The sequence below is a fragment of the Petaurus breviceps genome, unplaced genomic scaffold (genome assembly GCF_028583685.1).
Source record: "Petaurus breviceps papuanus isolate PSGF00001 unplaced genomic scaffold, PetGlider_PUasm1.0 90650, whole genome shotgun sequence".
NCBI classification, from domain to species: Eukaryota; Metazoa; Chordata; class Mammalia; order Diprotodontia; family Petauridae; genus Petaurus; species Petaurus breviceps.
The window spans coordinates 52,690-77,406 of NW_027187299.1; the positions used below are offsets into that span (position 1 = coordinate 52,690).

At 41.3% G+C, this 24,717-nt stretch overlaps 1 protein-coding gene and 1 long non-coding RNA gene across 4 annotated transcripts in view; one reads left to right on the plus strand and one right to left on the minus strand.

Annotated features, from left to right (window-relative positions):
• Nucleotides 1-24,717, plus strand: part of GNG4 (G protein subunit gamma 4) — an 88,728-nt gene that overhangs the window by 4,583 nt on the left and 59,428 nt on the right. The gene's annotated exons all lie outside the window — the stretch shown is intronic.
• LOC138143602 (uncharacterized) overlaps nucleotides 21,400-24,717 on the minus strand; it is a 41,632-nt gene continuing 38,314 nt past the window's right edge. For both annotated transcript variants that reach the window (XR_011163744.1, XR_011163743.1), the window contains exon 3: nucleotides 21,400-22,259. This is a non-coding gene — a long non-coding RNA (uncharacterized lncRNA). The remainder of the gene's footprint in view (nucleotides 22,260-24,717) is intronic.

Genomic DNA, 24,717 nt, shown 5'->3' on the forward strand with positions numbered 1-24,717 from the left:
ATGTAGCGCAGGGGATCACCTTCACTACAGTAGCAATCTCAATAGGGCTTATTTTCGGGGGAGGGCTTATTTTAGAGGAATCTTACACAGTAAGGGGAGGGCTTATTTTCAGGATAGGTCTTATTATCGGGGAAACAGGGTAGTAAGTATCTGAGACTGGATTTAAACTCCAGTCTTCCTGACTCCAGGCCCAGCACTCTATCTATATAGTAAAGACTTTAGATAAGTAACGCATTTTAGTTTACAAAGTATTTCCACACATTATACCATTCGTACCTCACAACTCTTTGAGATAGAGAGGGTACCTCTTAACCTGAGGTTCATAGAGGTGAAGTAGCAGAAGTTTAAGTCACAGAGCTCCTTAATGGTAGAGCTTTCAGGGAGCCAAGGCCCTCTGACTCCCAAGTGGCCTCATTTCATGAAATCACCAATATTAGAATTGGAAGGGTCCTCTGTGGCCCCCTGGTCTCCATTCCCATCCATACACAAAAGAATACCCACTGTAGCATATTGGATAAATGGTCATCTAACCTCAGCTTGAAGGCTTCCAATAATGGAGAACCCCTCCCAAAGCAGTCTATTTCACTTACAGAGAACTCTAATTGTTAGGAAATTATTTTTCCTCACATCAAGCCAAAATGTGCATCTTTGAAATTTCCTCTTGTCCTGGTTCTGCCTTCTGTGGCCAAAGAGAATAAATCTAATTCTTCTTCCACATGAAAACCCTTCAAACACCAGAAGCTCACAGTTAGGCCCTCCCTGAATCTTCCCTTCTCCAAGCTACCATCCAAGTTCCATCAATTAATCCTCATATGACATGGATTCAAGGTCTTTCACTTCACTATCTAGATTGCTGTGTAAACCACTGAAGATATAACCCAAGGGAACTAGGGCTAGTAGTATAAGAAATGAGAGAAGAATTGTGATGTAATGGAAAGAGTATGTGATTGGGGTCAGAAGACCAGGTTCAAATTTTGTATCATAGTAGCATGATCATGGCTAAGTCACTTAATTTCTCAGAACCTTCCTCAATTTCTCATTTGAAAAACAGGGATAATAATACTTTATGTTGTAAGGAACACATTTGTAAGCCTTAAATATAAAATATGTGTTGTGATTTGAGGGAAGGCAGTGTGACTGCAGTGACTGTTTGGAGTTGATACCTGAGTATGAATCTTACTTCTATTTACTACCTGTGTTCCATTAAGGGAATCTCTTAATTCCTCTTGACTTCAGTTTCCTCTGGGAAAAAGAGGAATTTCCCTCTGGAAGAAAAGGGTATTGATCTACATGACTTCTAAGGCCCCTTCCAACTCTAATGATTTGATCCATATTCCAGAAACCCTGAAGAAACCCAAATCCCAAAACAATACCTACATATAAATGCAATAGATTAACTTACCGACCACCACTTACTCACCACCACAACTCAATGGTGTGGGGAGAAGGCGTTAGGTCAAACTAATTCTGAACCAAAAAAATTCTGTGATCTCAGAGTTCAAACAGACCTCCAAGGTCATCTACAGCAACAAGTAACCATTTAGCCTCTGCCTGGCACCCTCCTTGATGCCAGAACTTCCAAATCCTTCTTTGTTATACCTCCCACCTTATCCCACTTGATACTCCCACCTTCTACAGCCTGCCCCAGTCTTCAAGCAGGACTGATTGAAGAACCCTCTGAAGGCCATCCATGCTAGAAATCCCAATGCAATACCAACAAGGGTGCAGAACGTTGAGGAGACTTTCAATCTTGGAAGACATTAGCATTCCTATCTTTCTCTCCATTATCGGGATTCTCACCAGGATATCCGAGACCTGTACATAAGCAGAAAGTGGTGGCTCTGAAATGGACTGGATTCCCCTTCTTTTCCATCAAAGGGTGATTATACCTTTGGGTCATGATCTATACACACAGTGCAGCAGGGCAGCATGAAGGAGGACACACAGATGGGAAAGGGTTATACTCGAAGATCCAGTTCCAGCTCAGCACTCTGGGGAAGATAAATGTTTATTCCTGTTCCCAGTCTGTTTCCTCTCTCCAAGGGGGGGGGGGGGGGGAGGAAAGAGAGACAGAGAGAGAAAAAGAGAGAGAGAAAGACAGAGAGAGAGAGAATGAGTTGTGTGTTTAAAATTCCTTGTACTAAAAAAAAGTGACACCTGAACTTAATGTGATATTATGACACCATAAGAAACAAGGAATATGAAGGACAGAGAAACTTGAAAAGTACGGACTGATGCAGAGCAAAAGCAGAACCGAGAGAACAATGCACATGGTGACTGCATTAAAGAAAAGGAAAACAACATTAAAAGATATCAGAATTCATAATAATCAGTTTTTATTCTGAAGTACTGAAGATGAAGCATAATTCCCTCCTCTCAGTAAAGAAGTGGCAGACTATGGGTATGGAATGTTTCATGTGCTGTGGGGCATATCTGATGTGTTTATTTATTTTGCTTGACTCTTTCCCTTTGTTACAAGGGAGGGTTCTTTAAGAGGATGGAAATTGGGATGTGACTGTGATAGAAAAAGAACATAAATCATCAATAAATCCTTCTAAAAAGAAAACAGCATGCTCTAGGGAGAAGAGGGAACCAATGACAGGTTACGCTTAGAAGAGACAAAGCAGAGAGGAGTTCAGAAAGAGCCTGAGCCAAGTCTTAGGAAATCACAAATGATGGATAGCAAATCATTCCCAGTAATTCAGATAGTAATATGTTACTTTTCCAAATGACAAGATATATTGCCCTTCCCTCTTATGCTTCCTGAATACTATTTCTTGGAAAAGACATGAATAAGCTGGAGAGCATCCCAGCTGTCAAGGATGGTGATGGTGATGATCGTTCTTTCTGAGTCACCATCCATAAGCCACCTCAAGGCCTTGTCCTGGGCCCTTTTCTCCTATCAGTCTGTACTTTGTTTCTCTGTGATCTAATCAGCTGCCACAGGTTCAGTCATCATTTCTGTGCAAATGGCTGCCATAATTTTATCAACAACTGTCTATTAGACATTGTGACCTGGATGTTATGTAGGCATCTCAAACCCAACATGTCCAAAACAGAAATCATAATCTTTCCAAAACCCAGTTCTTTCCCTGACTTCCCTATTTCTGTCCAGGATTCCACCATCTTTGAAGTCATCCAGGTCAGTAAGTCAATAAGCATTTAAAAAGCATTCACTGTGCTAAGCACTGGGGATACAAAGAAAGGTCAAAACAATCCCTGCCCTCAAGGAGCTCACAGTCTAATGGGGAAGACAATATGTAAAGAACTAAGTACACACAAGATACATAGAGTAGTCAGAAGGTCATCCCAGAGGGGGAAGCACTAGCAGCTAGAGGGATGAAGGATGAGGGAAATCCTCCTACAGAAGATGGATCTTAAGCTGAGTCTTGAAGGAATTTCAGGGAAACCAAGAGAAGGAGGTGAGGAACAAGACCTTCCAGGCATGGAGAACAGCCAGTGAAAGGTCATCAAGTTCATCAAGTCATGGAGTCAGGAAGACCTGCGTTCAAATCTGGCCTTGGACACTTTGTTAGCTGTGTGACTCTGGGCAAGTCACTTAACCCTGTTTGCCTCAGTTTCCTCATCTGTCAAATGAGCTGGAGAAGGAAATGGCAAAACCACTCCAGTATCCCTGCCAAGAAAACCCCAAGTGGGGGTCACAGAGAGTCAGACACGACTGAAATGACTGAACAAACAAAATACACACACATACACATACATATGTATGCATATATGTATGTATATACCTAAAATTAACTCATATAACCTTTAAACGTGAATGGATTAAAGACCCAAATAAAAAGGTAGAATGGTACAGTGGGAAAAACACTGACTCTGGAATCAGAAAATCTGGATTCAAATCCTACATGGGATATATGATCAAATAGCAGATACTTGCTGTATGACCTCGGCTAAGTCACTTATTCATGTTGGGCCTTAGTTTTCTCATCTGTAAAATGAGGAGGTTGGACAGAGGCCTCTGGAGCCTCTTCCTCTACCATCACTATACAGTTTCCTTATTGTGTGTGTCCAGTGATCTGTTCACATGGCCCTGTAAACCTCTGGAAGTCAGGGACATGGCCTGTTAACCTCTTTTTATTACAGACTAGCAGAGCCTGATGCAAGTTAGGCTCTTAACAAATAAAAGCCTTTTGATGAATCTGGTAAGATTGTTTGATAGGATTCTCTCTACCTTTTCCCGATCTTCCTGCAGTTTCGATGGTTCAGGGTCCCACCAGTCTACTTTTTTTTTTTTTACAACACCCATGTTCAGAGAGTTATGCTAAACAAGGTTTAGTATGTTTTTTTTTTCTCCATTCTTCCTCCCTTCCCCCTCCTTCCATGACCAGTCACTCCACTCCTGGTCATTTGCTCATCCTTATCCTTTTGATCTTCAAAGCTGACACCTACTCCACCCCCACCCCATTCTTTATCTAGACAAGAGATAGAAGAGATTTTTATTCATTGTTCCCAAAGGTTCTTCACATGAAACGTGATAAGTAACAGCCTGAAACAGCTTCTCCAGGTGTATCAGCTTAATTTATATGCTAATTGACACTTTCCAGGATGCTCTTTATTGACTCACTAGGGGTGGAAAAGAGCCATATAAGCACCACCCCACCCCAAAAGAACACACACATTCATGCACATTCACGCAGCAAACAAACAGAAAGGGCATTAGAAATGGCTAATTAGTCAGGTCTTAGGATAATTCAGTTTCTAGATATATCTCAGATCTATTTGTTTATCTCTTTTGTTTTTTATTCACTCATCCAACAAGCATTTATTAAACACCTACTTTGTCACCCAGCACAGTGTTGGGCACTGGGAATATTCAATGCTTAAACGCATCTTGTGATTTCATTGAGAAGCTGTTTCAGGCTGTTATTTCCAACGATGCAGACTGAAACCCACACATGTCTGCTTATCCTATCCGACTCTTTCCTAAGAGTTCACCACCTCCAACAGAGTGGTGACTTTTCTCCCTGTCTCCTATGATTCTGAGAGTACCAGTGGAACACTTTGGGTGCCCTCCTGTCATCCTTCATTCTTGCCACATGACCCTTTCCCCTTCCTATCGTTTAGCTCCTTGAAGCTGTTCTTTTTTGGAGTTCCTCATTGATTATGTGATGCAGCCTGCTTACAGCTACCATGCATTGCTTTCTGTGTGGTACTCAGTACTCAATTTTTAGTTCTTCAGAAACAGTAGGATCACTTGTCTCACTGCCATGCAGCAACACTGGTAGAATGTTAGTTTTGAAAAGACAGGCCTTTCATGAGTCAACAAATGAGCTTTGTAATTTCCCAAAAGCAATCCAGCCCATTCTACCCCTGTTTATCTCTGGGCCCACCTAATTGTCCCTCTGCACTGTCTGTCCCAGATATACATTCTGTTGGACAAACTCCATGAGGAATAAATCCAGATGTATGTTGAAATCTGGACAGTAGTAATTCTTCATCCACTTGGTCTTTCCTATATGGATAGACAGGCCAAACTCATTTGAGTGATTACTTATCTCCAGAAGTTTCTACAATGCTCTGGGATTTGATGCAATCAGGAAACTGTTAACCCAAAACAGTAGCACCTGGAAGACAATCACCATTCACAGAGAATCCTTCTTAAACCTGCACTCTGCATTGGATCTCCACTGTGACAATGGTGTGAATGCCTTTGGCAAACATACATCTTGTTATTTATTTGTTTGTTTATCCTGGCCTAATGGGTTATTATCAGTCGTTCAGTAGGCATTATTTATGTTGTCATCTTCCAAAGACTCTTAAATGATTTTGATATATCAATGGGAGACATCTCATAAAAGAGCCTATAAAGCAATGCTTAGTGCTACCGCATCAGATGTCTTTTCATAACCAACAAACAAGAGATCCTATATTCTCTATAACTTTCAGTTAATCGTGAAATGGCAAATATATGGTCCATACATGGTCCATGGCTGGATGTTATTTCTGAAAGCCTGCTTATTCCCTACTATGCTTTCACTGAGCATGTTCTTGATTCATATATAAATAAAGACCAAAAAAAGATTTTGGACATAGGAGAAAGAAGACACACAGGACAGTAGCCATTGATGTTCTCTTGGTTGCTTTATTTTCAGTGTTTAACAAAGGCCAAAGTTATTTTTTTCCCCTACATCTTTGCTATGTTCTTTCTTCCAGATACCTTCCATATTGATCCCTGAGTACCCTCACAATTATATTGCCCGAAGTATAGATCTCCCCTGCCTGATCAATTAGGCTGCTCTTCTCATCTTTTTTCTCTTTATTTCTGCTTCCTCTATACACCTCTAAAACTGGGTTGCTAGACTCTAGATGTGGCGACTCCACTATTCTTCATGGAGAAAAATCTTTGTTAAAATAGTCTCTGTAAATCTTTTTTTTTTCCATTTACCTAAAGTTAGTGGTCCTCCTTCCATCATCAGCCTTGAAAGCCCTTGGGATGACTTCATTAAATTGAATATTTTGCCAAGGTTTTTAAAAACTCTACTGATTCTGTTTTATGAGATGATGCTAATAATATTCATTCTTCATCCTTCTTCATAAGATTTTATTTTCTAACCCATTGTTGACTTTGGCAGCTTTCATTCTCTTAACAATTCATATTTGCTGCTAAAGGCCCATTTTAGGATTATTAGATCTCCTCATCATAGCAATTAATTTATCTTGGTTAGATTTCTGGACAAAATTATTATAGTCGGTCAAAAAAATTTATTAAGTGCCTGCTGTGTGCTAAGTGATAAGGAATACAAAAAAGGTAAAAAGTTGGTCCAGGTTCTGAAGGAACTCACAATCAAATGGACCAGACAATATGCAAATAACTGGACCAACAAGATATATACAGGATAAATTGTAAGTCACTATTGGTATCATTTCTGTTGTCCATTTCTCAACTTTGATTTTTAGTTACTTGTTTAAGTAGTTGGTAGTTAATTTGCTTCAATTGCACAATTTATCATTTTCTCACTTTTCTTGTTTTATACTAGTTCTGATCTTGCCTCTGACTATAAACAGACAACTGATTTGGGGAAAACTCGCACATAAATAATGAATAATAATCACTTCCTGTCTGTTAAAATAAATCTTTTCATTCTTCATAGTTTTATGCATGTATGCCATGCCCACTGACTACCAATTCATTTTTCAAAGAACTAATGAAACCTGTAAAGATCTTTGGTGTCTCTCATTCCTTCCTCCCTGAACCTTTCTTTCCCATATGTTTCTCTCCACCTTTGCCTTTTCCCACCTTTGCACTGAAGTCATCAAACATATCAGAGCAGATGTTGATTTGATTTGGACAGTCAAATCAAGTAGACTTTCTCTATCCCTTCATCCTCCACAATCACTGTTGGTGCATAAGGTGTCATTATTTTCATGTTAGTCTTTTTGAAAATACTTTTCCTTAGTCCTAAAATATGTAATGGCTAAATATCACTTGAAATGATGTTTCCTATTGCCTTACATAAAATCCACTCTATCAGCTCCTTTCATTGCCTCTTAAAGAAGCACCTGTGAGACATCCTTCCATTAGGCTCCAACTTCCTTCTATGTTCCGATGTCATCTATAGCACATATATCAAGATTGAGGTCCTCAAGCAACATGCCCACTTCTTGGTCACTGGGCAAAGATCTCACATTTAAAGTTCCTACAGTCAAGTTAAAGTTTATGGGCAGTCCAGAACTGTGTGAGCACCCTCTGTCCCCTTTCTCAGTACTTTGCCACCATCGTGGTGGATGTGCCAAAGGACTGCCTGGGGCTGAGGTATTGTTCTTTTCTTTGTTTCCTGTGTAATTATGACACCCTTCCCCTGCAAAAAACAAATCAGCAGGTGGCCAGCCTCCCATTATTTAATTAAGTTGGTCACAGAAAACAAGGTGTGAGATGGGCAGTTCTTGAAGCCTTTTCAGCATGATAGAACCTAGGACTCCACTTGCTTAGACATCTAGGACTCAGGGTCACCTCCGTGATTAAAGTATGGAGTAGGACTTTCCCAGGAAGAGGAGATGCCTAGAAGGGAGGGGGGCCACTTTTCCAGGGGAGAGACCAACCCATGTTAAATGGTAGAACACTAACATGACCTCCTCGGTCCTCTCCTCTGCTTCCATGTTGCTGCTCCCCAAACTCTCACCCAAACCCCGTAAAAACACCACACATGCATATTTTGGGCCTCCAAGACCAAGCTCCTGCCATAAGAGGCAGATTCACTCCCCTGCATAGTGAGGCCCTACCCCTACTGCACAAACTTGTAATCCCTAAATGGGCAACAGGATGGGAACATGAGGATAGTAGGCAGTGCCCAAATACTCACGGGGCCTAGTACCAGGCTAGGAGCCAGGCCGTTTGGATGTGCAGTTGGTATTCTGCTCCAGAGTGGTCAAAAATCTCCCTCAGCACTGACCATCTGTAGCAGCAAGCACCCCAAGCGTCCTCAGGGTTTGCAGCTACCACAGGTTCTTGCATCTGCTTTGTTAAAGGAAAGCAACTCAAAATGGGTTAACAAGCTTACTTTAATCAGTCAGACATATATCGTTTACCTTGTTCAGGGGAAAAAGGTCAGCACCCCGAACTTCAAAGCATACAGGCAGAATTATCAAGACAGAAACAGATCAAGTAGACAGATTTCCAAACTGTCCAACCATTACATCCATACCCAGTCAACATCTGGGTTTCCACATCTGGGTTTTTCAAAGCCGGGGGACTTTCAACAACGGCTTCCCAGAATTCAGATCAAATCACAGAACACTTCTCAAAGTGAGTCCCAAAACAAAGCTACACATCAGGGCTTATATACCCATCTCCTGGCTCAGAGAATGTAACAATCTTATTGACTCACTGGCCAATCAAGAAGTATCTACTGAAAAACAAGCCTCCCAACCCAGGCTTCAGGTGCACTTTAGCCTAGGGGCAGAGAAGATCTTCCAAATTTGCATTCCCATTACACCATCTCCCTATAGGGTTAGGCAGACAAACCCCTGAGGGGAGCCAGGGTATAGAGGCACTGATACTGGATCCCTCCCATAGCAGCCAGGGGTATGGAGCCCCTACCCCAAATTCCTGTTGAGACCTCCTCTTTATCCTCCTGCAGCTGGGGACTACCATGAAGATACAAGGAAAAAAATAAAACTGTTCCTTCCCTCAACAAGGTTACATTCTCCTGGAAGAGAGAGAGAGAGAGACAGAGAGAGAGAGAGAGAGAGAGAGAGAGACAGAGAGAGAGAGAGAGAGAGACAGAGAGAGACAGAGAGAGACAGAGACAGAGACAGAGACAGAGAGACAGAGAGAGAGAGAGACAGAGACAGAGACAGAGAGACAGAGACAGAGAGACAGAGACAGAGAGAGAGACAGAGACAGAGAGAGAGACACAGAGATACAGAGAGAGAGACATAGAAAGGGAGAGGGAAAGGAGGAGGAAGGGAGAGGGAGAGAGACAGAGAGAGAGAGGGAGGGAGTGAGAGGGAGAGAAAGGGAGGGAGAGACAGAGGGAGTGAGAGAAGGGGAGAGAGGGAGGGAGGGAGAGGGAGAGAAAGGGAGGGAGAGAGAGAGAGAAATGGAGAAGGAGAGAGGGAAAGAGAGAGATGATAATGATGATGATGCATGGATAGATGGATGGATGGATGGAGATAGAGATAGGGATAGAAATAGAGATATATCACCAGGTATCTTCATGGAGCCTATAACACACTGATTTTCATGAGTCAGGCACCAGAGTTATACTGCAAAATCACAGGACAGGTTCATTGTAGGGGAGACAGAAAGACCCAGTTTTGCCCTTGGGAGCATGGTTATAAAACATATGAATAGCTCTTGATTATGCCCCAGTTAGAGAGAAAGAAAAACTTTCTAACAATAGGCTGGGGTTGGGATGCCAGCCCTATGCTGGGAAAGTTCACTGTCTCCTGTGTGACTTCCAGAGCTATCCCCATACCTTCATGCCATTAAGCAACATACACAAGGAAATAAAAATGTCTTGGTCAATTACAGTACTTTATGAGGAATAAAATTAATTCTGTTAGATACAGTTTATAATAGAATAATGGAACATTTTTAGAAACAGGCACCAATTGCACCCATTTGAAGGGGTAGGGAATAGGGATTTGTCTTCCATTAGCCATCATCTCCTGGAGCAATCTATACCCTTTGGCCATCTTCTGTCTTTTGGAATGGCCCAAGCCACTCTTCCCCTCTCCCTGCCTCACTTCTAGAGGAGGCCTTACATATCCAAAGTAACTTCAGGGAGTGGGGGGAGGGAATCAGGAAAGGCCTCATGTAGAAGGTGGCACTTTAGCTGAGCTTTGAAGGAAGTTAGGAATTCTGAGAGGAGGAGGTGAGAAGGGAGAGTATTCTAGGCATAGGAAACAGCCCGTGTGAAGACCATCCTAATTCAGTTTACCATGCATATGCATGTAAGGCATGAATAACCTTTTAGAGGTAGGCTTGGGCTTTTTTCCAGTAGTCTGGGCAGATTCTCAGAAAGCCAGGATGTTGGGTGGAGGCAGGAAGGACAAGTCTTCCTGAGGACAGGTCTTCCAAGAATTGGAGATGCCCCACAAGATAGTAGTTAGGGGATTGGCCTCAGAGATGAAGCAGAGATAGAGTTCTGAAATTAGTAGCTCCTGCTCTCTTACCTAGTTTGAAAAAGTGGGTTCTGAGTCATGGACCAGATTTTTTGTCAAGCTGTCGTTACATTTTTGTAAGGTCTACTAGTGCATTCCCTAGTCATCAAGTAGGACCCCAACCTCAACCCTCTAAATACCATCAGTTTTCTACAGCAATTCTCTGTTGGAAAATATGACACAGTCATGCTTTTGGCCCTGAGTTTAGCTCCAACTACCTCCACACAGTTCTCCATTTTAGTCACTGATAGAGACCCAGGTGGCCATCTAGTCCAACCCAGATCTGAAAGAAATCTCTGCTGTCTAATCTACATGACAAGTGGTCATCTAACCTTTTGAGTTCTACAGAGGTTGAGTTCCACCTCTTGAAGCAGTCCATTTGACTTTTGGACAGTTGTCATGAATAGGAAACTTTCCCTAACATCTGGCCTAATTTTGCTTCTTTGCACCCCATTGTTCCTGGTTCTGCTCTTGGGGCACAAATAAAACAAGCCTAATCCCCTTTCCACTTGACAGCCCTTCAAATATTTGAAGAGAGAACTATCAAGTTGCTCTGAGTTTTTTCTTCTCTAGGACAAATATTCTCAGTGTCTTCAACAAATTGGGTTGTCCAATCCAACACATATTTATCATTAAGACATATAGGATACAAAGACTAAAAAAAAAACAGAAAACCCACAGTTCCTGCCCCCATGGAACTTACATTCTTCTAGAGGGATACAACATGTAAACAGGTAAGTACAGAAATAATTGCCTGAAAAGGAGTGGGAGAGTGAGCCCTAATAAGTAATGAGATAAATATTTGTAAAGGGCTTAGCACAGGGTCCAGCACATAGTGGGTGCTTAGCAAATGCTTGTACCCTTCCCCCTAAGGTAATCAGGGAAGTTTCCCTTAGAATACAGCTCATGAGCACAGAAACTCTGCGCATTCTGCTGTAGGATTGTCCACATTCTCTACATTCCCTGAGTTTTCTCTCAGACTCTGACCCTCCTTTGTTGCTAGCAAACGTATAGAGGAACTATTTGAGCAGCCTGGCTCCATGTCTGGATGTTTATATTTCTTCCACCATCCAAACATAAAATATTTAAATTCTTGTTACAGGAGAATGTGCATGTTTTCAATAGTTTCCCTTTGGGAAGGTGCATGGGCCATAGCTCCACATCTCTAGCCTTCCACAGAATCATAGAATGTTGGAACTGGAACGGACCCTATAGGATTTCTCGTCTGTTCCGATGCCTGAAGCATGCATGGGAAAACAGCACAATGCCCCTCAACGAGGGACTTCTTGAAACACTTCCAGTAAGAAGAGATTTGTGACTTTACCAGCTCATTGTTGGACGGCTCTAATTGGGAGCAGTTAAATTGAGCCCCAAATCTGCCGCTGTGAAACTTTCACCCATTAATCCTTCTGGAGCTTCACAGAATCATTCTAAGCACAATTTGTCGACTGCCACGTTATTCCTTGCTACCACCTCTGCTTTTTCAGAAACAATCCTCACGGTGACAACTATATTGCCGTGATATGTGAAAGCTTGCCACACTTTAAAGAAAAACATATCATATTATGGCTAAAACATTTTCTCTTGGAGTACAGTCAAATTACCATGAGACTGCTTCAATGCCCTACTCTTTAATTCTTACCAAACTGTAGTGTGGGTGGCAGAGTGGAAATAGTACTGGCTCTAACCTCTAAAGAACCTGCATTCAAATCCTGCCTCTGATACTTCCTTACCTTTGTTATCGCAAGCCACTTAAGTGTCCCGTGCCTTGTTTTCCTCATCTGTAGGATGAACAAATTGGCCTAGATAGTTTCTCAGGTTCCTTCTAGATCTGTGATTTTGAGAATATGTTTCTTCCATTTATAGCATGTTTGAGCTTTATGACTCAGTCTATCTTTGTAATTCAGTTGTTTCAGTCGTGTCTAACTATTCATGACCCCATTTGGGGTTTTCTTGGCAAAGATACTGGAGTGGTTTTCTGTTTCCTTCTCCAGCTCATTTTACAGATGAGGAAACTGAGGTAAACAGGGTTAAGTGACTTGCCCAGGGTCACACACCCAATAAGTGTCTGAGGCAGGATTTGAACTCAGTCTTCCATATTCTAGGCCCGGCACTCTATTCACTGAACCCACCTAGCTCTCGGTCAGTCTATCTACAATGTACCAATAATTAACTACATCCCTCTACATCCATGAGAATCTTTTTCTTCCTGGCCCAGCTAAGACATAACTGATGCCATAAAGCCTTCCCCAGAAACCCTTCCCACAGGTGAAAGTGACCACTCCCTGCTCAGACTTCTCATTGAACCATCTGAGAATGTCTCCTTTTGCCCTAATCACAGTCTGCCTTAGAGCATAGTTATTTTTGTATTTGTTTTCTCTCCTTTTCCCCCTTCCACATTTAACTGTATGCTCCCTGAGGGCAGGTTCTTTTTTGCTGTAGCCCCACTAATAAAGGAATATTGAATTGAGTTGGAAGACAGTGTATCAACCCTTGGAACTTAGGTCATAAAATCATAGATTTAGAGCTGGAAGGGATCCTAGAAACCATACAGTTCTACTTTTTCATTTTACAAAGGTGGAAACTGAAACTCAGAGAGGTTAAGTAATTTGCCAGAGTCACACAGCAAAATGTCAGAAATTTTCAATTCTTTTCTGTCGTATAAAAATTACTATTAATCTTATTTTTCCCTCCCATTCTGTCATATTCCCCAGTCTCTCGGTTGTCCCCGTGTCTGAGAATTCCAGAGGGAATTGCCCCCAAATCCTGCAATTTTTCTGAGTCATTCCTATTTCTTTCTCATGGTTTTCTTGTTTGTTCCAGCAATCATTTAACTTCATCTAATATATAGCCATTTAGGGGTATATAGAAGAAAAGGAGGATTTTATTCCTATGTTTAGAGAAGAAACCAGAAATATGGAGATTTAGTGACTTGCCCAAAGACCCCTAGCAAGTCTATAATAGAATTGGTATCACAGTCCAGTTCTCTTGATTCCCAAACCCAGACTGTCTCTGCTGGACCTCTCTGCTAAGATAAAGACTGTATGTTCTCATTTTTTTAAGATTTACATTTCACAACCACTGTCTAGCCAGTCCATGACAGGAGAGGCCATCGGTACAGCAGAGAAAATGCTAGCTTGGAAGTCAGAGCATCTGGATTTCAAACCCAGTGCCATGACTGGACAAGTACCTTCCCTTCCTCAGGCCACAATTTCCTCATCTAAAAAATGAAAGGACTGAACTAGGTCAGAGATGTCCAACTTGGTGTCCAAAAAACTTACAAGTGCGGCTGGAACCAGATTAAAATGTAATGTGGAAATGTTTAGCAAAATATATAATAATAAAATATAACACTGATGATGTGAATTTGTGGTTTTCTAAGTCAAAGATTCTGTTTCTATTGAATTTGACACAACTGGATTAGATAACCTCTAATGTCCCTCTGGTTCTTAATCTATGATTCCTTGAGCTCCAATTAATGTGACTTTGGAATTCTTAAACCCAGCATTGGTTAAACTCATGGTAGTAGTCCCAGCTTTTTCCAAAGCTGAAGTATCTGATCACTGACCAAATGATGTCTTAAGAGAGTGTCATGCCTAAATTGTCATCTTTTCCATGTGACCTGCCCAAAGCGAAAATTTTGCCCCAATATTGTCACTAATCCAGCTGTACCATTTATATTTTGTTCTTTTAAGTTATTGATGGTCAAGTATTTGTGGGTATTTGTATCAATATGCAGTGAGCTTCCAGGCATGGTCATGGAATGGGTGATTATGGTTAACAAAATGCTAAATTTTAGTTAGTGGAGTAATCACATAAATAATAAATAGTTTACAAATTTGCAGATAATTTGCTTATAATAAAATGTACCAAACACTAAAACTATACTAGACATAATTCAGTCTTCCTTTCCTATTCCAGGATCCCTAAAGGGTCCTTATTAGGTGATGCATGAGATACATCACAGAATCATAGATTGGTAGAGATAGAAGAGGCCTCACAGACCATTGTATTCAACCCCTTTGTTTTATATATCAAGAGTCCTAGGGTGGCTAGGTGATGCAGTGAATAGAGCACTGGCCCTGGAGTCAGGAGGACCTGAGTTCAAATCCAGCCTCAGACACTTAACACAAAACTAGCCGTGTGACCTTGGGCAAGTCACTAAACCCCAATTGCCCTTCCAAAAATAAAAAAAAGAAAAGAGTCCTAGAGAGAATAAGTAATTTTCTGAATTATACTTGGCTAATTAGTGAAACTAGACCCTAGATTCCAAACTCCCACTAAAGTACTCTACCTCTGTACTTTGCCCTGATGAGACCACACGCGGGATATCATTCTGGGCACACTAAGAAGGATATTGATGAATGGTAGAGCATCTAAAAGCAGGCAGTCAGGATGATGAAGAGCCTGTGTCTTAGGAGACTTGATGGAAGGAGCTGAGCATGTTTAACCTGGAGGAAAGAAGACTCGAGGGACAGGACAGCTGTTTTCAAGTAACTGGGACTGTCACGTGGAGAAGAGAATTCAAGAATTTGATGTATTTGGCTCTAGAGGTCAGAGCAAGGAGCAATGTTTGGAAATGTCAAAAATGTAAATTTAGGCTGCCTGTTCGGGAAAACCTACTGATTAGAGCTGTGCAAAGGTGTAAGCATCCAAAGGCTGCTTAGGAAGGTAGTGAGATCCCCCTTATTGGAAGTCTCTAAATCCATACTGCATATTGTAGCGATTACTCTGGGCTATGCATTAGAATAGATGACCTCTTCCAGTTCTAGAATTTGGTGATTCCCTCCTCATCTTCACCTCCTTGATCCCTTGAATTCTTGAACTTTAATGCCTACTCTCTGAGAGTCCCTAAATTTATCCAGTATGTATCTTGTTCATTAAAAATTGTTTGCATTATTTTCTCCCCCATCTTATGGTGAATTCCTTGAGAGCAGGGACTGGCTTTGGGGGTTTATATGTTTGGTTGGTTGTTTTTTTGCCTCCTCTTGTATCCCCAGTGTGTAGCACAGTATCTTCACATACTAGGTTCTTTAGTAAACATGCGTTGACTGACAGGCTGATTCCTTGGTCCAGGGTAAGCCCTCTAGTCACTTCTCTATGCTGCATCATCACATGCAGTATAGGTATACATTAAATATATGTTGGTGCTGATAATTACACACAGCATGTAACGGACCAGGTTCCAGCTTCTTCTCCTCATCATTCAGACCATGGAGTCTCTAGTTCCCTGGTCTTTCTGAGTTGAATAGCACTCCAGACCTTCTGCTCTGTCCTCAAATTACCAGGGCAAACAGAAGCCCCTTGCTTATCCTCACTCTGCCTTGATGAGGGCTTCTGCTATGAAATGAGATTGTCATGATTATCCAAGCAGTTGAGCTGCAGGCTCCTGTCCTTAACAGCAAGGGTTCAAGTGCTTATGGTGCTTTGAAGATGTGTTTGTGACAGTTTTCAAGATTTCCAAGAGTTGGGAATTTACCTGAAATAGCCCAGGTGCCAGTTTCTGACTTCACTCTCCTAGTATATTTTCAGAAATGACTGGTCACATTTCAGAGTTTGGAGAAGAAACCAGACAAGGTCCAAAGATTTGGGATTTTTCCTGTGCATTTCCTCATCTGTAGATTTAAGAAAGGTGCCTAAAGGATTTCTTCAAAGTTCCTCTGAATATGCTTGGCATCTTGGCCCAGCCACACAAGTACCACCCTCCTTCAGGCCCTCATCACCCCTCCCTGCACTTATTGCCATTACCTCCTAATTAGCCTCCTAGCTTAGAGTTTCTCCCCTCTCCCCTCTCTTCCCCATTCCCCACATAACTGCAAAGTGGATATTCCTAAAGCACAGATCTAGCCAGGTCATTCCTCCACTCAAGACACTCTCTCTTGCCTCTAGGATAAAAAAATAAATTCTTCTGTTTGGCATTTCAGTTCTTTCACTGTCTGTCAAGAACCTTCAAATCCAGACCTAATATATGTTATTCCTCCTTCACAGATTCTATTCCAATCAAACTGGCCTTCCTGTTCTTCCCATGCATGACTTTCCATCTATTGTCTCAGTGATTTTGCATGGGCTGTCCCCCAAGCCTGGGATCCATCCCCTTCTCTCCTCAGCAGCTGAGCATCTCCAGCTTCCAGAATAACCCTGTTTGGCTGCTGCCTATTATATAGGAGGCCTTTCCTGTTCCCATCAGTGAGGAGTGTCCTGCCCACCCCTACAAAAACCATCGCTTTGTATTCACATTTCCTCCTCCATGTACGTGTTTTATCCCCACAGTGTCAGAATGGAAGCTCTGTGAGGGAAGACTTTCATTTTTTTTTTGTTTTGGTGCCCCAAGAATTTAGCCCAGTCCCTGGCACAGAGTAGATGCTCCAATGTATCAAACAATGAATGACTATTCTGCTTAAATGAGAGGAGATGGGAAAGGGCATAAGAAATCCATCCCAGGAGTAAAAGTTGGAGGTTTTCCTAGTCTCCCCCGATGGAATCTAAACTCTTCGAGGACAAAGTCTGTTTCGCTTTTGTTTTCCTATCTCCAGTGGTTAGCACAATGTTTGGCACATAGGAGAAACTTAATAAGTTCTCTTTTATTGAATGTTATAGGCCATATTTTAATCACAGCATCTCAGAGTCAGCAGGAACTTCTGAGATCGTATTGTTCACTGTCCCAAAACCCATTGATCTATGTGGTTCTCTCTCCTTTTTGGTGGAGACAAATTCCCTGCCAAAGTTGGCAAGAGAGGAGAGAGTCCCACACCAATGAATTTTGGGACAAAGGTGACATTCTTCTAAGCAAAATTGTTATTTCTGTCTGATGTGAAGCCCTGATTGAGAAGAGCTGACAGTGTGATGTGTATACAATGCCATGGCACAAGCAGGAAATAATGTGGTGTTTTTAAAAGTGCAACCGATTCAGAGTCCTTGGCTTGAGTTTTTAGCTTAGACACTTATTATGTGACCATGGACAAGTCTTCTAACCTGAACTTCCAGTTTCTCACCTGTAAAATGGAGATTTGAAAATGTGTGTGATATCTACCTGCCTCGAAGTTGTTATGTGTAAACCATCAAGCCTTATAGAATGTGAATGATTATAGACTTACTCAGTAGGTGTTCAGCAGTGGTAGGGCCAAGCAATGTTAGCAACCTTTTCTTTTTCTGAGATTTCCTTCCCATTTTTCTTGCTAACCCCTTTCCCATTGTACCGCTCCCTGCCGAGTTGAACCTCCACCCCGCAGCAACATGGCTAATGTGAAAATATGTTTTGCATGACTTCATATGTATAAATGATATCATATTTTTTGCCTTCTTAGTGGATGAGGGAATGGCTGGAAGGAGAGAGAATTTGACACCAAAAATAAAGGGTTTTTTTTTCTTTTTAAAAGAAAACTATTCAGAAGCTATATATGTGTCATAAACTTATTTTATTTTCTATGATCTTATGATGACTCAAACTAAAATGGGACTAAATTAAATTGAAAGTGAGATTTTCTTCCTGTTTTTGAATAGATTTAGACTGTGAACTCCAGCCCTGACTTTCAGTGACTTCATTTTGAATGCCATCAATATTATAGAGTAAAGGTTTGCTGCCAACTTTTTCCAGTCTCTCAGAAACACACTTGACATTTGAGAATAGTTATTACAGCCATTAGGTTTTTACCTCTGTGGTGGGGAAAATATAGCATTAACTTTTATCTGGACTCATACTTTCTTCATGCCTTGCCCAGGTCCATCACTTTCACCTGAATGCTAATTAACTCACTGCTTGAAAGATTAAGCAGGAGTTTAACTTTGTTAACTGCCAGATAGAACAATTTTGATCAAAGATAAATTACCTGTCAAAAATGGTCCCTCAAGTCTGGATCGATTTGGTAAGGATCAGCAGTTTGATGAACTTGGAGGAGATTTGTCTCCCAAAGGAGTGGTCGGGATGCAAAAAGCTTTCAAAAAAGAAGCTTTTTAATGAATGGTCCACATAACTCATGAGAGGTTGAGGTAGGGCCCCCTGGATAGAGGAGGGATAGGCTTCATTGGGGACCAAAATCACAGTGCAGCAAAGGAGGCTGAAAACTTCATGGCGACTGACTCCAAAAACAAAAATGAAAAGCTTCACTAACCGTGAAAACGAGTCACTGAGCTCAGAAGCTAAGCATGACATGGTCCTGACAAGCCAAACTCTCACTAGAAAGTCATGCAGACACCCTGAATGTCAGAGTTATTTGAAGCTTCTTCTCCACCTGTCCCAAATTTCCCCATGAAATGTCAAGGGATTTTTCCTTTCTTCCAAAGGCTTTACCACACTACAGAAGTCAGCCTGGTCTTCCACACTGAAGGTGCTAATTCACATGTGATATTATTTAATTCCCACCAAAACCCTGAAAGAAAGGTGTTGTAAACATTAAGAAAGCTGCTTTGTTTTTGTCTACAGGATGTATATGAATGACTGAAATAAATAACTGCCTCCCAACCACATCTTCCATTCCCACTCTCCATTATATTCCATGGAAGAGTTTCCTGAAGCACCATAATTTGTCATTCGGTCGTTTCTGTTGTGTCTGATTCTCTCATGACCCCATTTGGGTTTTGGTTTTTTTTGGGGGGGGAGGTTGGCAGAGATACTAGAGTGGTTTGCCATTTCCTTCTCCTGTTCATTTTACAAATGAGGAAACTGAGGCCAACAGGGTTAAGTGACTTGCCCAGGGTCACACAGTAAGTGTCTGAGGCCAGATTTGAATGCAAGAAGATGTCTTCCTGACTCCAGGCCCTCCCATATATCTCTTCACAACAACACATGGTTTTGCCATTCCAGTCTAGGTTTTTCTCACCTCTCACCCATTTTGCCAGAAGAGCCTGCTGCCTCCTCTTCCTGCCTCTGATCTCTTCCCCCTGCAATCCATCTTATTCATTACTAGCAGACTTATTTAAAGGTTTCCAAAGATCCATGTTTTCATCCATGTGGATGCCCGTTATTAGCACAGCGCCTGAACATAGGTGCTTAATAAAAACTCTATTTGACTTGTCTTCTCTGTCCCACAGAACTAAGTGACAGCACACACACACACACACACACACACACACACACACACACACACACACAAAACTCTTATTGGCCAGTACTTCACAAGTTTATGTGGCCAATCTTCTGATGATGAGTGAGACTCTATAAATTTAATTGTTCTCAGATAACAGAGACACAACCCAACGCCAAGTCTGTACTGAAATTATAAAAAGTCATATTGATAAAGCACATTAAGATCCTCCCACGTGATTTTATGAGCATTATATCAGTTTATCCTCACAACAGGACTGTGAGGTAGGTGCTTCCCATTTTCCAGATGACATAATTGAGGCTCACATAACTTAAGTAGATTTGCCCAAGCCATGGATCATACAGCTAGACATGTCAAAGACAGGAGGTAAACCCAGGTATCCATAATACCAAGTCCTGCTCTATCCACAACCCACCCCGTATTAGCAGTGTTGTATCCAGCTGTCGTAGACTTCAGGGGTCCAGTATCACCTCTATAAGAAGGTATCTAAGGAGGGTTTTAGTAACAAATCATCAAGTTAATCGTTAAAAAAATTATCTTTCATTACTTCTCTTCTTTGAAGAGTAATCAAAAATGGCTTTCATTGCCCAGTGATTCAAATCCAAATTCCTCTTCCTGGCTTTCGAGGACTTTCATAATCTAGCCCTACAATACCTATCCATTAACCTCTACACCCTGATAATGTAGTGAACTTTTATCACCAGATTTTCTCACCATCTCCAAACAGATGCATCCTGACATTTGCTTATATAGTTACCTTTTCCCAAGATTGTCTTTTACTACACCTTTGCAAGTCAAATCTGATCATCTGTATAACCTAATCATCTTTCAAGGCTCATTCCAAGCTTTCAGAAGTTTTCCTTCATAGCCATGACCATAGATTTAGAACCTGAATGAAACTTAAAGGAGCTTCAGTCATGGTATCCTAGATCTAGATCTGGAAAGAGCCTCAGAGGCTATCTCTTCCAACCCCCTTCATTTTTACAAATATGGAAGCTGAGGCTCAGGAAAGGTAAATGATTTGCCCAAGTTCACATTGATGGTAAATCTCAGAGATGGGACTTAAATCACGACCCTCTGATTCCAGACTCAACACTCTTTACTCTACACTGCACTGCCACAGTGTCATACCACTGGGCTCACAATAAGCCCTGAACAAACATTCATCTAATTTAAATTTTTAAATCTTCAATTAATAATTTTTTTCAGCATTTTGGTGCCTGTCTTATTTTTTTATTGTCTCAGGGCAGCTAATGGTATTTATCAGATGTTACCAATGACTACTGTTAGCCCACAGTACTCCTTTCCTCCTCTTCCTCCCCCCAAATGTGTCCCAGTTTCACCAAACTAAACTCTTGTAATGCTGCTCCAGTGAGTTTCAGGGACACTTAGGCTCTGGCTTTGATTTAAGTAATTTATAACTTTCTCAATTAGATCCCTATAGCACTCTTCAGTGACAAAAAAGATCTCTTGTAAAAGCTTCCTACTCAGGGCCTTGTCCATCATCTTTACTGGGTCACCAGAGGAAATGGCACTAGTCCTGGTGACTCCTCACTGTCCTGACAGAGAGGGAGTGGAAGGAGCCACTCTTGCAGCTGAAGCCAAGTTTAGTCAACCAGTTGTTTGTTTGCAGCACATTTGGCCTTGCTCTGGATTTAGACCTGCTTCCCTCCTCCTTGTGAGCAAAGAAAAAAGCAGAGGGTGCCTCGAGAGAGGCAGGAGAGCATGGAGGTGGCTGGGAGCCTGCAGCTGCCAAGGGTGGGTTTCTCCAGAAGTCAGCGGAAGAAGAGGAGCTCAGAAGAACCCACATGTTCAGGAGCATCAGGATTCCCCTGCTTAGGCCAAGTTTGGGGGCTACTCTTTTAGTCATTTAGTCATTCGGTTTTTTAGAAAACAGCAGACTCAAACTGAAACTCAAAATTTATCATTTGTAAATGTAATTGGGAAATTTTAGTCATGTTCTATATGACTATCATAGAAAATAGCAGATTCAGATTGAAACTCAAAATTTATTAAAATGATGTTATAATTTTTAAATGTAACTGGGAAATTTTAGTCATGTTTTCATGTGGCTATCACTGAAAATAGCAGATTAAAATTGAAACTCAAAATTTCTAAAAAAAATGAATGTTATTTTTAGATGTAATTGGGAAATATTAAACAAAATAAATAAAAATCTATTAAAAGTTAAAAAAAGAAAGAAACAAGAAAATGGCGTTCTCCTATTAGAAACCACCTGACATTGTGAGATGACCAGGGTGGGCTGTGATTGAGCAATAAGAAACAGGTTTTTGTTTCTCCTTTCCATCCTTAGTCAGAGCTCCTGAAACAAAGAAGACACTTCCTCCATCCCACTCTTGAGAATGCTCATCTTCTTCTGAAGGTTCAGCCCACACTAGCACAGGCAAGAGCCTCCGGTTATCAGTGTGAGCCAAGAAGAAATAATGTTACTCAAATCTTGCTGTGCTGATGAGGGAGTACCATTTGTTATTAGTTGAAGTTCCCCGTTTCCAGACAGAGCCCTGGACTTGTTTCAAATTGTTTTTCTTCATGAAGATACTTGTCCATTTCTGGAGATTACCTGGGGAGCTGTTGGAGGTAAAAAAAGAATCATTAGAATCTCTGAGTCCTCTCAAGCTGCTTCTTGGCTCCCAAAGCATGCCAATCATCCTGGGAGAAGCATTGGGGTAGATGAGAGGCAGCCTAAGTTAAGGGCATCTAGCCAGATTCCATCACAAAAATTTTTACTGGAAAGTGTGATGCACAGAGAAAGACTGTCAGAAAGTGGGCTTGATGGAGCAAATCAGTCAAGTCGTTCCAGCCCTCTTAAAGTAAGTGATAAAAATGTCCTAATACCAATCAACCAATCAATTAAACACATTAGATTAAATGTGAAATGTCCTAGGATTAACTGAAGTAACATTGACTGGAAGAGTGTTTGGTCTGGCTGAGGAGGTGTAGTCATGCCCTGTGTATAATATATAAAGTAGAACACCACATCAGAACTTAAGTATGTTGAATGTTTGGTGGAGATTTGGTTTCCAGTGAATGACAAATGAGGAGAGAACGGTCCAGTTAACCCCCTGGGGGGGAAAAAGGGTCTTTAGGAAGGGGGAAATTTCAGATTGATCCTCTTGGTCAGAGGAGGACCTTGTCAATTTCTAAGTGTTCAGAGGATCTGGGTTTGGAGGGGGGAGGTGATGTTTTGTAACAGCTGTTCCATCAATAAATTCATAAGTCAATATTAGGAAATAGTACATATTCCTGCCTAAAAACCAATCCTGGTAGACTAAATTATCCTCCACTGGTAATTTTGAGGGGAAGCACACCAATGGGAGCTTGTGCACTAATATATATAGTATTAGAAAACCTCATATCCCCCACATGGCTAACCCTACAACCCTGAGTGAATATAGTATCTGAGTCTCCTTAGGAAAGGAAATCCTTCAGATCATTACCTCCAAGCATGTACTATCATGTTTAAGGATGGGTTTTTATGTGTTTATAGGACTACAACAGCCCTGAAGGATCATGGGAGGCATCCCACCAGCATCACCACCAGTTGCTGGAGGAGATGGATAGGCATACAATGAAACACCAAGGAGAGAGAAAAAAAGGAAAGAAAAAAGTGAAGGGGGCAGCTAGGTTGAGCAGTGAATAGAGCACCTGCCCTGGAATCAGGAGGAGCTTAGTTCAAATCCGACCTCAGCCACTTGACACATTTACTAGCCATGTGACTTTGAGCAAGTCACTTAACCCTAATTGCCCTCCAAAAAGAAAAGAAGAGAAAAGGAAAAAAGTGAAGTAGAAGAGTGTATTCTGAGATATTTTGAGTTCTTCCTCTATTAGGCAAAAGCAGGGAGAGATTTTGATTTCTTGTTCCCCTTGCCCAAATTTCTTTTCCTCTTCTCATATACCAGGGCCCATGAACCTGGGTCATTTCTTATCAACCTTTTTTGTAATTTCTTCTTGCTTATCAGCAGTTCTAATTTACTTGGACCATTCACAGTAAGATAATCCTTTAACAAGTTCCTCTGGTTCTTCCCTGGTGCCAGTGGCCAGAGCTCCTCATTCAGCAAGCAAGAAAATTCAGATTTCTCAAAGGAACCTCTTCTCAATGATATAAAGCTGTAGTTCCTAAGAACTCCACATCACCCTTGACTACTTTGGACCACTTTGAAAATGGCATCTTGTTCAAGTTAATCTGGGGTATTAAAGAAAGTTTACTTTATGTGTTACTGTGGACCTCAGAGGAAAAGAAAACATGAGAATTAAGTCCATATTGGAGCTGTTTTGTCATTTTTGTTGCGTTTTCAACTGAAAATAAAATCTAGGTAGGTTGGGACATAAGCCATTTTTTAAAAAATAAGTTTTTTAGACTATGAGAAATGACCCTGTTTATTTTTCTAATTAAAAAAACAGTTACTTTCCTTGCCTCCTACTCTTCCTCCCCACTGGGGGAATTTGAGAGAGGAGAAGAATACAAAACCCTTGTCACTAATGTGCATAATCAAGCAAAACAAACTCCCGGAACAATTTTGGCCATCTCAAAAAATATGTCTCATTATGCATATTTAGTTCATCTATAATCTGAGGTTCAATCCTGGTACATTTTCATAAGACGTTGGTGGAAGAATGTTTATTCGATGCTCCATGCCCGAGTGGAATTGGAGAGCTTAGAAGCAAAGACATTTTCTTTTTTCTGGCTTCTGGCTTTGGGAGAAGTTAGGCTTTCTTCAGGCCCGAGGAAGGAGAGGAAGGTTTTGGGAAGAAGCAGACAAGTAGAGGGACCGGTGCTTTGGCACGTCCTCGATTTCCAGTTTGCTGTGCTGGAGACTTGGGGAATCTCCCCTTGGGTGAGATCGGGGATTCTCTCTCTCGTTTGATAGGAGACATCTTATTTCCAGTGGGATGATCCATTTACTCTCTGTATTATCTATTATATTCTAATCTGTATAAATCCTCTGTTTTCTGTCTGCTCTCAGCTTGGATAAATGGATTTGTTTGCTTGTCACTGTGATGGTCTTTTTGTAACTGACATTTGGTG